The sequence below is a fragment of the Mandrillus leucophaeus genome, unplaced genomic scaffold, assembly GCF_000951045.1.
Source record: "Mandrillus leucophaeus isolate KB7577 unplaced genomic scaffold, Mleu.le_1.0 Scaffold2370, whole genome shotgun sequence".
NCBI classification, from domain to species: domain Eukaryota; kingdom Metazoa; phylum Chordata; class Mammalia; order Primates; family Cercopithecidae; genus Mandrillus; species Mandrillus leucophaeus.
This window is the reverse complement of record NW_012102444.1, coordinates 93,545-105,272: the sequence shown is the minus strand read 5'-3', so window position 1 is coordinate 105,272 and position 11,728 is coordinate 93,545. Positions and strand designations below refer to the sequence as shown.

The 11,728-nt window shown below is 35.0% G+C and overlaps 1 pseudogene; it reads right to left on the bottom strand.

Moving 5' to 3' along the window:
* Positions 1-10,529: 10,529 nt before the first annotated feature.
* On the bottom strand, positions 10,530-11,408 carry LOC105541292 (annotated as a pseudogene).
* Between the last annotated feature and the right edge of the window lie 320 nt (positions 11,409-11,728).

Sequence of the window (11,728 nt, the reverse complement as noted above, 5' to 3'; positions counted from 1 at the left end):
GATTTGTACCATTAAATACCTATGAGTTGGGTGAATTCCTCTCCTCTTGAGGTTCCAAGATAAATTTGGGGTTCCTGGGCCTGTCAGAAAGTGGCATTGTTTACTTCCCACAGGTCAAGGATCCTGTAGAGGGACTGTGTGGACAAAGGTATCAGCCCAGATTTTCCAAAGGGCTTTTATTGGTTCTGTAAGTCAGGTTTGATTCCTTAAAGGAAAGCACTCCATTCCAGTCAAAGCCTTGGTAAAATAGCCAGTTTCTCCAATTGTGTCCTGTTACAAATGAAAAGAGATTCTTATTGCACTTATGCAAATGACTATATCATCCTAACTTAAGAATACTCACAAATAGTTTCCGAATTCTGTGGAAATCAGGTAGAGAGAAACAAATATGCTCCAAATTTTGTCCATAGGAGTATACTTTGCTCAATTGTTAAAAGCTTTAAATAATTTTAAAGTTTTTTTTAAAGAAAAACAAAGGGTCAGCAACATTTTTAGCAAAAAGTTAAAAAGATTATTTCATACTTGTATTAGTTTAGTATATGCAGTTAATTTCTGTTTGGTTTCATATTCATAAACATGCCGGCTCTCCATGAGTCCTGAAAGTATTTCCTCTATTCTGATGTCACAGAAACCTGCATTCAAAAGCATCTGTTAAGAGTTTTATAGCTGATTATAGAACCACATTCTAAAGAGGACCAAAACAAGGCAACAATTGTCCGTGGATGACAAAAAGTTTTAGGACAGCCATAAGCAAAGACACAATTAACAAGGAAATTTATTACCTCTGTGGCACACAATAATTTAACATAACAATTATAATTATTGTTGGTAGTGTACATTAAGTCGTATCAGAAATATAGGGGTTTCCCATAATTTTGGAGCACATACCAATAACACATTTATACAAATACAGCCCAAAGGAAACCAGACACAATTTTATATTTGACAATGCTTCCTGTATAATTTTTATACCATATAAGGCAAATATGTCATTTTTGGCCTTTAGGGAACCTATTAATAATATCTCAAAGGATTAATTAGGTCAGAAAAAGACATAATTTACAATTTGATTTGGAAAATGTGTCAAATATGAAAGGTTTAAAACACTTGATATTATGAAACAGGATCACAGATCATTGTAAAATAAGTTGTTCATTTAACCAAAGTGATAAAGATTTCCAAGAAAAAGGCAAGAACCTTCATTCTTTGAGAGAGGAGACATAATTTTTCAAACAATAAGCCCTAAAAAAAACAGCATGAAGCCAACTAAATTTGTTTTCCAAAATTTTATAATCTATAACATTTTCATCTTGATCATAAGATACAGCTTCCATAAGCCTTTATAACCTTTATTAAGGAGTCAGTTCATGTTTCAAGAAAACCCTGTTAATCTGACCCAGGGGCCCATATGCTGGTCTTGCATCAATGTGCCTTTGACATTCATGTCATGATTAATTTATAGAGAAACTGAACTTATTTTATCTCTCAAAATCAGCGCTTACAATCGTACATGCTTATGTCTTCCGTTATCGTCCCTGGTCCTTGAGGAGTTAACTAGCTTTAATTTCTCGTCCTGTGTCTCAGGGAGGCAGTTTATTTTGATTGGCATCTTCTACTGGGACTGAAAATGAGGCTTTAATTGCTGCTTGTATTTAAGATTTAGCAGGTCTTGATGTTCTTTTTAGACCCAGGAGACAAAGCTCTGTAACTCAATGTCACAAGAACTTTCAAAGCACATATAGGAAAATACAAGAGTGTAATAACCTTAATTAAAAAAATATTTTTTTAATATCAGTTTTTCCTAAGCAAACCAAACTTAATAATAACACCATAGGAATTATTTTGGTAAAATGTAAAATCTGTTAGACCAGTTACCAAAAGGCAAAAGAAAAGACACTGTACAGTGTGCTGAATATTATTTTGGAATAAAACATTTCCTTTAGATCTTCAAGAAACCATTGTTAGCATCAGGCCACAGAAAACAGAACCCAAGGAGGAAAAAAAAAACCATATATTTGAGCTGAAAATGAATTCAAGGGGAATGCTACTTTTTCATGTCTTTTAAAAGGGGAGAAAAAACTTAAACCAGTGAGATGCAATAAAAGTTGAACTTTGGGTTGAAATTTTAAAAATTAAAATTTCTTATAATTTATTAAGAGTAAATCAAACCCTTAAGAAAATTTCATTGTTCTAACCAATTCTTTATGCGCTTTTTACATCAAACCTAATCTCTAGAAAGATCAGTATAATTCCCCTTTAATCATAGACAACATGATCAAATATAAATTTTTGTTGATTTTTAAAAATAAATCCTTTTCTTATGACTTACACAGACCATTTATGACATCCTTAGAATTTGCTTTTTTCTGAACGTCCCTCTTTCTTAACAACCAGTCATTTTATTCTAGAACTAAATTTATCCTACAAGATTCTTTCTCATATGAAATTACTTCTCTTTAGCTTTTTTACCAAAAAAAAACTCTCTTTATTTATATAACTTTCTTAACATCGCTTTTATTTCCTGGCTTCTTTTACCTTGTTTTATAAATGACCCTTAAATAAACTTTTGAATTAGGCAAAAATTGTTCACTTTTTAAAAGGAATACCCTTTTATTTTAGAAAGAATGTTTTCTCACAAATCTATTTTTATTGGAAAAATACCCAAATAATATATCTATTATTTAATTTAACACAACTTTAGATTCTAAATTATGATGAGTTTGTCTATAAGTATTTATCCTATAATATATATCTAATTATTTTATTCTAATCTTGTACCTAGATTATTTATAAAAACCGTGATTGTCATTATTTAAGGTTAGGGAACCACCACTGCATAATTATAATAGACAGTGAAAAATATTTGACCTGACTCCATCTTGCTTTTAACTTCCAAGCTGTCCTTGTTCATTCCTGGGCATAGAACAAACTAACTTTGGGAGGAACTTATTTTATAGTTTAGCTTTGAAACAAAGATGATGACAGTCCTTACCAAAACAAACTTTAATGCCTGTGGACTAGACTGCCTAGAGCCACAAGTATAGAAGTTATGGTAATCTTACTAAATTCAAGATGTAACTATTTTTATTAAACCAGTATCAATGTCTGATTTATTAAAGATTACACAAGCAAAGGTCATTCTATCTTGTGCTGGGTTTATAGATTTGTAACCCCTATGCCAAATTTTGACACCTTATAATATTTGGCAGGGATAAATATGAAATTGCTTGATTAATACATGCAAATAAATGTATGCTGGTGATTCTTAAGACATTTCTAATATTACTTTATCAATAATTTTAAAGCTAGTTTATTTATTAAAGATTTTACTTAAGTTATGTAAACTTGAAAAAGCATTTGACTAGTCTTTTATTTTTTCCTGATAAAATACTTGATTCAAATGCTTTTATTTTCTTAAGCCAATTAATTAGCAGTCTTTCATATCTTTTCAATAGTGAAACATTGTGTATGCAACACATAAATACATAGACATGTTAGGCATGCTGGATAGAAGCACAACTTATAGTTTTATAAAAACCTTTTTATTTTCCGATTTTAAACTTTCAGATTCTTGATAACCTCTTTCACAACCCTAGGAAGTTGTCAGCTAAATAACCTTAAATTTGTATATTAAAGCAAACAACTGGGGTGAAAATCAAATAGCAAAATTTACATCATAAGGTACAGAGAGAAAAAGTCTGTTGGTACTAGAGGGAGATTAAATATGGATGCCAAATCAAACATGAATTATAGAAATCTATCATAGGATTGTATAAGGAGACCAATTTTATTTAGATAGGGACTACCTATCTTTTACCTGGATCTCTGAGCTTTGGACAGATCCTACATTGAATCCTGGGTCTCCACAAAGGGATAATTATTATGAGGTTAGACCACATGATGCTTTTACAGTACACTTAATTTTTTTTTAACAAAGACATTTCTAAGTGTCTAAACCACACTCTTCCTTAAAGACCTAAGAGTAATCTCTGTTGCAATAACTATAAACAGGTAATGCATTGAGATCCTTTTAAAAATACCCTCTTAAATCTCATTACCATATTTCAGCTAGGACAAATTGGTGCTATTTCAGAGATATAGCCATTGCTTTTTCAGTTTGGTCTGGCTAGTAAAAAGGTGACCTTGTTATGTAAATAAAGTCCCTTTGTAATAAAAAATAAAAATAAAAAATCTTTCCTCTTTTTTTTTTTTTTGTCTCTTTGCTGGCCCTCTTTCTCCTTGCACCACACCACCGCGTGTGTTTGTGTGTGTGTGTGTGTGAATTTAATCCCTTCAGAGGTCTTGTTCCCCATAATTTGGAACTTCCTCAGGATTTGATCAAGTCAGATAGAGCTGATCAAACCCAATGGGAAAAAGACTGAAACAACAACAAAAACAGGAACAAGCAATGACAACAACAAAAAACAGTTAAGCAAAACAAACAATTGCACAACTTATACGGTTATTGAGCACTCTAATGGTAAGGAGAAATTAAGATCAGCTTGTCGTTAATCTTAACTTTAGCCAAGACATACTTCAATTTAGTTATTTGCCTAAGGATAGGCTCAGGCTGAAGACTGTTCTCTACCATCCTAGATGCAGGAAAAATACCCTTCTTCTTCCCTGTTGGAAGTGAGCTCAAACTCCATAAAGGAATTTCCTGCCTTCCATCATCATGGAAGCAGGGAAAACTTGTCTTCCTTGTGTTGGAAGTGTGTACAAGTCCAAAAAAAAGGAGTTGTACAGCAAAATAAATTTTAGATCTAGACCAAATTTTGGCAGATCAGGGATTCTCTGGAGGGGGTGCTTCCAGGTCCCAGCAAATTGTCCTATTGGTTTGAGCCATAAGCATAGCTCAATCTGATACCAAGCACAGATAGAAGATTTTTCAAAGGTCAGGAGCACCTCCTATGAGACTACCTTTGTGGTTATCAAAATGTGAACCTGAAAATCTGAGACAGGTCTCAGCTAATTTAGAAAGTTCATTTTTCCAAGTTTGAGGACCCGTGCCTATGACACAGCCTCAGGAGGTCCTGACTATATCTGCCCAAGGTGGTCAGAGCACAGTTTGGTTTTATACATTTTTTGGAGACATGAGACATCAGCTAACATATGTAAGAACAACATTAGTTCAGTCTGGAAAGACGGGACAACTAGAAGTGGGGAGGGGGCTTCCAGCTCATAGGTAGATAAGAGACAAATTGTTGTATTCTTCTGAGTTTCTGATTAGCCTCTCCAAAGGAGGCAATCAGATATGCATTTATCTCGGTGAGTAGAGGGGTGACTTTGAACAGAATGTGAGGCAGGTTTGCCCTAAGAAGTTTTCCCCTTTAGCTTAGTGATTGTGGGGGCCCAAGGCATTTTCCTTTCACAAAGCTTAAGTAATAGTAAAGTGAGGGTAGTCTAATAAATCTCTAGTCTTCAACTTGAATGAAAGTGGTTCCATATTAGAAGAGTCCCCTGGTTGTCCCACACAATAGCTAATATTTTGTAAAGAGAATCACATTGATCCTAGGTTTCATTACCAGTACAATAAAGATAATTGGGCATAAAAGTAAACCAGACACCATCAATAACAACAACAACAACAACAAAAAAAAAAAACAAAAGCAAAACACAGCAAATATCAGAAAAAGACACAAACTTTAGAAAACTCAGTTGTCAGATACAGATTATTAAATAATTGTACTTATATATACAGTAATAAAAAACTTGAAAATATCTGCAAATTAAAGATACCTATCTATGTATGTCTTTCTAAATTAAAAACTCAATGCATGCTTTTGCAGTAGATTATACATAGCTGAAGAAATAATTAGTGTAAGACAGATAAGAAGAAATTATTCAGAATGCAGCAAGTAGATATGAAAAGCTGGAAATACAGATGAAAATAAGAGATGTAAAGGATACAATAAATAGCCCTTACCTATATCTAGTTGAAATCTCAGCAAGAGAAGATAAAACACATCAGGTAGAGGAAATATTTTAGGGGATAATAGTGGAGAAATTTCCACAACTGATGAAAGACACCAAACCACAGTTTTAGAAAGACCCTCCTCTCTCTAAAATCCCAACGATAAAAGAGAATAAGTAAACAACAGCTAGATACATTATAGTGAAATCGCAGAAACCTGAGAAAGAAAATCTTAAAAGTAGCCTGATAAAAAGACATATAACTTTTAAAAGAGTAGATTAATAGTTGGCTTACAGCAGCAATGGAAGCCAGAAAATAGTGAAATGATTTCATCCATATACTGAGGGAAAATAACTGTCAACGTAGAATGATATACCCAGTGAACATATCATTCAAGAATGGAGGCAAGATAATGACAGTTTTTAGACAAAAAATTATAAATTGCCACCAACAATCAAACACTAAAAAGTCAAATAACTATCTATTAAACTAGCCAACTAGCTATTATCTATGAGTGTATAATGGATACAGTTTATTCTGAAGGCAAATTATTATTCCACATGATATCTCAGATAATTTGTCTCATATAAATGTGAGATACATAAAGAAATAAAGGCTAAATGAAATGATTATATAAATTATAATTAACTAAATGTTTTAATCAAAATAAGACAATTGCCAAAATGAAAAAAATCCAACCTTAAGCAGTTCACAAAAGATGCATTCAAAATATAAGAATATGTAAACTACAAGAATATAAGAAGTTAGATTATGCAAACACTAATAAAATATAATTTTTATAGTTGTATTAATTTCACACATTTTTAAGGCAAAATGCAATCTTAGAGAGGAAGATCACTTTATAATGAAAAAAAGTTAACGTTGCCCCAAAATATCGCATTTAAAAATTATGCACCTAGTAACATAGTAACAACAGATATAAAGTTGACAGATACAAAGAGAAATAAACAAGTCAATAAGCACAGTTGGAGATTTTATCGTAACTCAGAAACCCAAAAAGGATTATAAGAGATTTGATCAATATGCTAAACAAACTTTACTTTATGGACAGATGTAATATTTAAAATTTGGTAACATTTGTCCCATGGCTAGAACACACTAATGTAGAAACCAAGAGGTAGAGGATGGAGAACAGCCTCTCAGGATTACAACTCATCACTCACTTGAAAAATGTTTGCTTCCCCTCTTCACATCTTTGGGCTATGATTGCATAATGGTCTTAGAGCCCCACAAAGGAAGACTTATGCCATAGCACTCAATAAAGGTTTCACTGTATTGAAAACTGAGACTGCAACATGGTCATTTCAGGTATTTTTTGACACTTGATGGACAATCAATATATAGGTTACTATGTTGTCTAAAATAATATCAGTCTTTAACAGGAAATAAGATTGTTGATATTCAAGGGTGACAGGGAGACTTATGTTTGAATCTCAGGAGACTTTTTGGGAAATCTTCCTATACTCCAATTTCCAATGATAAAAATCAGTCGAGATACATCACGACCCCCCAGAACATCATGTACCTCAGGAATAAAATTCTGAGTTGTCTAGCCACAGGCTAATTACACTTCCCACCTGAGTCTCTGGCTGAAAGTATAAAGCAAAGAGAATAAATAATAATTCCAGTAATTACAGACTGTATCATGAAAGTCATCCCTCATACTGAGAACAACCAAATAATCTAAATATGTTTTTTAAAATATGATGGAAGACATCATAGAGCTGACAAAACAAGAAATATACTAGCAGAAGTACAGAAGAAGAAGAAGAAAACCCAGAGAGGTAATTTGAGATTTGGTGGTTGCTTTTTCCTTAGGGAAATTTTTCCATTCCAGAAGAGACTACTGAAAGGCTACAAACTGAGCAGAAATTTTAACAGGTCCTTATGCTTAGGAAGACAAAAACTAGAGTCCAAGACCTGCCAAGGAGAAAGACAGGCTGGTAAAATCTTCAGGCTTTGGGCTAAAACCCCAAAAATTAGTTCTCGAGGAGTAAGAGTGAACCATGCCTAGACTAGGACTTGTAGTGCTTTAAGATCATCATAGAACCATCTTCAAACCTGAATGGATTAAGCTTCTTCTGGGATTGATAATGCTCCTTTAGCTCTAACCCAGAAGCAAACAAATCTTCTGTGTAGGAAGGTAGCATCTTTCTAGGCCTCAAATTATCTCTATAATTTTTCACATATGATATCCAGCACACAGTCTTTTTTTGTATTATTTTTATTGTCATATTTTTTAAAATTATACTTTAAATTCTAGGGTAGATGTGCAGAATGCGCAGGCTTGTTACATAGGTACACATGTGCCATGAAACTTGCTGCATCCATCAACCTGTCATTTACATTAGGTATTTCTCCTAATGCTATCCCTCCCCTAGCCCCCCACCCCCTGACAGGCCCCAGTGTGTGATGTTCCCACCCTGTGTCCATGTGTTCTCATTGATCAACCCTGACTTATAAGTGAGAACATGCAGTGTTTAGTTTTCTGTTCTTGTGTTAGTTTGCTGAGAATGATGGTTTCCAGCATCATCCATGTCCCTGCAAAGGACATGAACTTATCCTTTTTTATGGCTGCATAGTATTCCATGGTGTATATGTGCCACATTTTCTTTATCCAGTCTATTATCGATGCGCATTGGGGTTAGTTCCAAGTTTTTGCTATTGTGAACAGTGCCACAACAAACATACATGCAGAACACAATCTTAAATACCTATGCATAGGAGGTGACAAAACAATATGAACAAAACCCAAAACAAATAAGACAAATTGAAATAAACACACAGATAATCCAAATAATGGTGTTTGGAGACATAGATTTTAATACGTTTATTATGAATCTACTATGTTTAATATTAATAAAAATGGAGCCTTATGAAAACTAATAAACTAAACATTCTAGAATTGAAAACTTTAAAAAAACTAAAACTAAAAACTTAAAGATGAATTTAACAGCTCTTAACCTAAGGCCGGGCGCGGTGGCTCAAGCCTGTAATCCCAGCACTTTGGGAGGCCGAGATGGGTGGATCACGAGGTCAGGAGATCGAGACCATCCTGGCTAACCCGGTGAAACCCCGTCTCTACTAAAAAATACAAAAAACTAGCCGGGCGCGGTAGCGAGCACCTGTAGTCCCAGCTACTCGGGAGGCTGAGGCAGGAGAATGGTGTAAACCCGGGAGGCGGAGCTTGCAGTGAGCTGAGATCCGGCCACTGCACTCCAGCCTGGGCGACAGAGCAAGACTCCGCCTCAAAAATAAAAAATAAAAAATAAAAACAGCTCTTAACCTAAATAACCATCAGAGGGAAGCTCTCTAAACCAAAACTGTATGTATTTGGGATACAGCATGGCAATGGGAATATGCATGTCATAGTAAACTATGTGTGTATTCAGGGAAGTAAAGGAAGACAAAGGTTTTTATTGCTTGTTTGTTTGCTTTTTAATGAGGAGGATTACTTAATTGTTTTGAAATGATTATCCTTGGCTACAAAGATCCATAACAAGGGTGATGCCAGTCCCAGTTGGGACAAGCAGTTGCTGAGCAGATGTCCTTGTAGAAGGATATTTATGTGTAAGCTTGCCATGAACTTTGAGCAAGTTTGTGGATTTTGAAGAATGCATCTCTTGTAAACAGCTAAGAGCTATATTTTTTCAAATTTAACAAAACATAACTTTAAGATGTAAAATTATATGGAAAGTTTATGATGTTTATTGTATTTATATTAACTTAATTTTGAATAGTTTAGATTATGAAAACTGAGATATTAGTCAATGCTATCATTCTAAGGTTTTTGGTTAATTATTTTTATAGCTTGTAAATATTAGGTGTTTAAGAACCTTAAAGTTAAATTCATGAGTACTTTGTTGATAACTTAGAAGATAAATTAATTTCATTTATTAAAAAGTTACATAAAGATTTATTTTTTAAGGCTGGGTTTGTAGTTTTATATCATTTGTGACAAATCTTGACATATTAAAATATTTAGTAGAGACAAATATAAAACTGACCAGTAAACTTGGGTAAAAATATATGTTGTCCACTTTAAAGAAATTTATATTTTTATTTTATTATTTTAAAACTGGTGTATTTGTTAAAGATGTATTTAAGTCATGGGAACTAAAGGAATTTGTGTTAATTATATATTTTATATGAATGTGTATTTATTTAAGTTAATTTTAATAAAATTTATTTTTTGGAAACTGACATTTATTTGTCATCAATCTTATTTCTTTTTTGTTTGTTTGTTTTGAGACGGAGTCTCGCTCTGTCACCCGGGCTGGAGTGCAGTGGCCGGATCTCAGCTCACTGCAAGTGCCGCCTTCTGGATTTACGCCATTCTCCTGCCTCAGTCTCCCGAGTAGCTGGGACTGCAGGCGCCTGCCACCTAACCCAGCTAGTTTTTTGTATTTTTTTTTTTTTTTTTTAGTAGAGACGGGGTTTCACCGTGTTAGCCAGGATGGTCTCCATCTCCTGACCTCGTGATCCGCCCGTCTCGGCCTCCCAAAGTGCTGGGATTACAGGTTTGAGCCACCGTGCCCGGCCCATCAATCTTATTTCTAACTTGCATAAGAGCCTATGGAAGAACAGTTTAAGATCACTCAGAGGTTGTTCCTACCCATTCAGTGGTCTAAGCAGTGGGAGCTGCAAATCAGTCTTCCCTGGAAGGCTGAGCACTCTATAGTCTTAAGTAGAGAACTGCTTGATAAGCACTGAGGATACCTGCACACTTTCAGACCAATCTGCAACCTAAGTCTGAGTAGCAGTGAACTCAGGAGCTGCAGCAGCAGTCCATACACCCTGAAACTCCTCCTTGGTTATGGCCTTTTCAGCAATGTCTGCTCTTCCTTTTCAGTCTTTTCAGGATTTCTATAGAAGTAGAGATCAGGCAGTACCTTCCATGGATGCTCATGGGAGATGGTACCATGTATGTGTACAACTTCCAGGCTGGCATTCACCATCAGACTCATTGAGGGAACTCCTTTGTTGCATGGGATGGCAATGTCCACACAATGCAGAGGAGAATCTGTTTTCCACAGAGCAATGGGAGTCAGGTTAACATAAGATAACTCTGTGAGAGGTGGTGGTCAGCCCCGGGAACAGTAACCACCAGAAAATGGAGCTTCCAAAAGGCCATCTGGATTTGGTTAGTGAAGGTTCCAGGAGTGAAGTGGCCAGCAATAGGAGTGGCTCCAGTGGCAGTGGTGAGCTTCAGCACAACCCAGCAGTCAGAATTCCTGGAGGATAAGACAGGGAAATCAGCAAGGTTTTCAGTGGCAACAATGGCACGAGCTGCCAGCAGAAGCTTCTTCCAGGTCCTCTTCATATTTATGATGCAGATGCCATCACTTTTCTTTTTATACTTGTGCTGTCCCATTTGGAAGTCAAGGTTGGGGCTACTGAAGTGGGTTCCTGCTGCAAGCAAGTTGAGGATATCATCCTCCTTCATTGGTAGGATATCAAGGATTCCAGACATTGTGAAAGTTTCTCTTTAAGCGATGCCAGGAATCCAGAACAATGCCCTATGGACCCCTCTCTAGGTAGCGTGAAAAAAGCTGAATAGAACTTTTAAGGGTTTTTTGACTGATAATATGAGACTTTGTTATGTAGACACTGCATATAACATAATACATGCAGATATGTGCAAACACACTTGAACACATATATGTATATAAATAAAGATTTTGTTTTCATTTTAGAATTTTTTTTTATTATACTTTAAGTTCTAGGGTACATGTGCACAACGTGCAGGTTTGTTACATAGGTATACATGTGCCATGTTGGTGTGCTGCACCC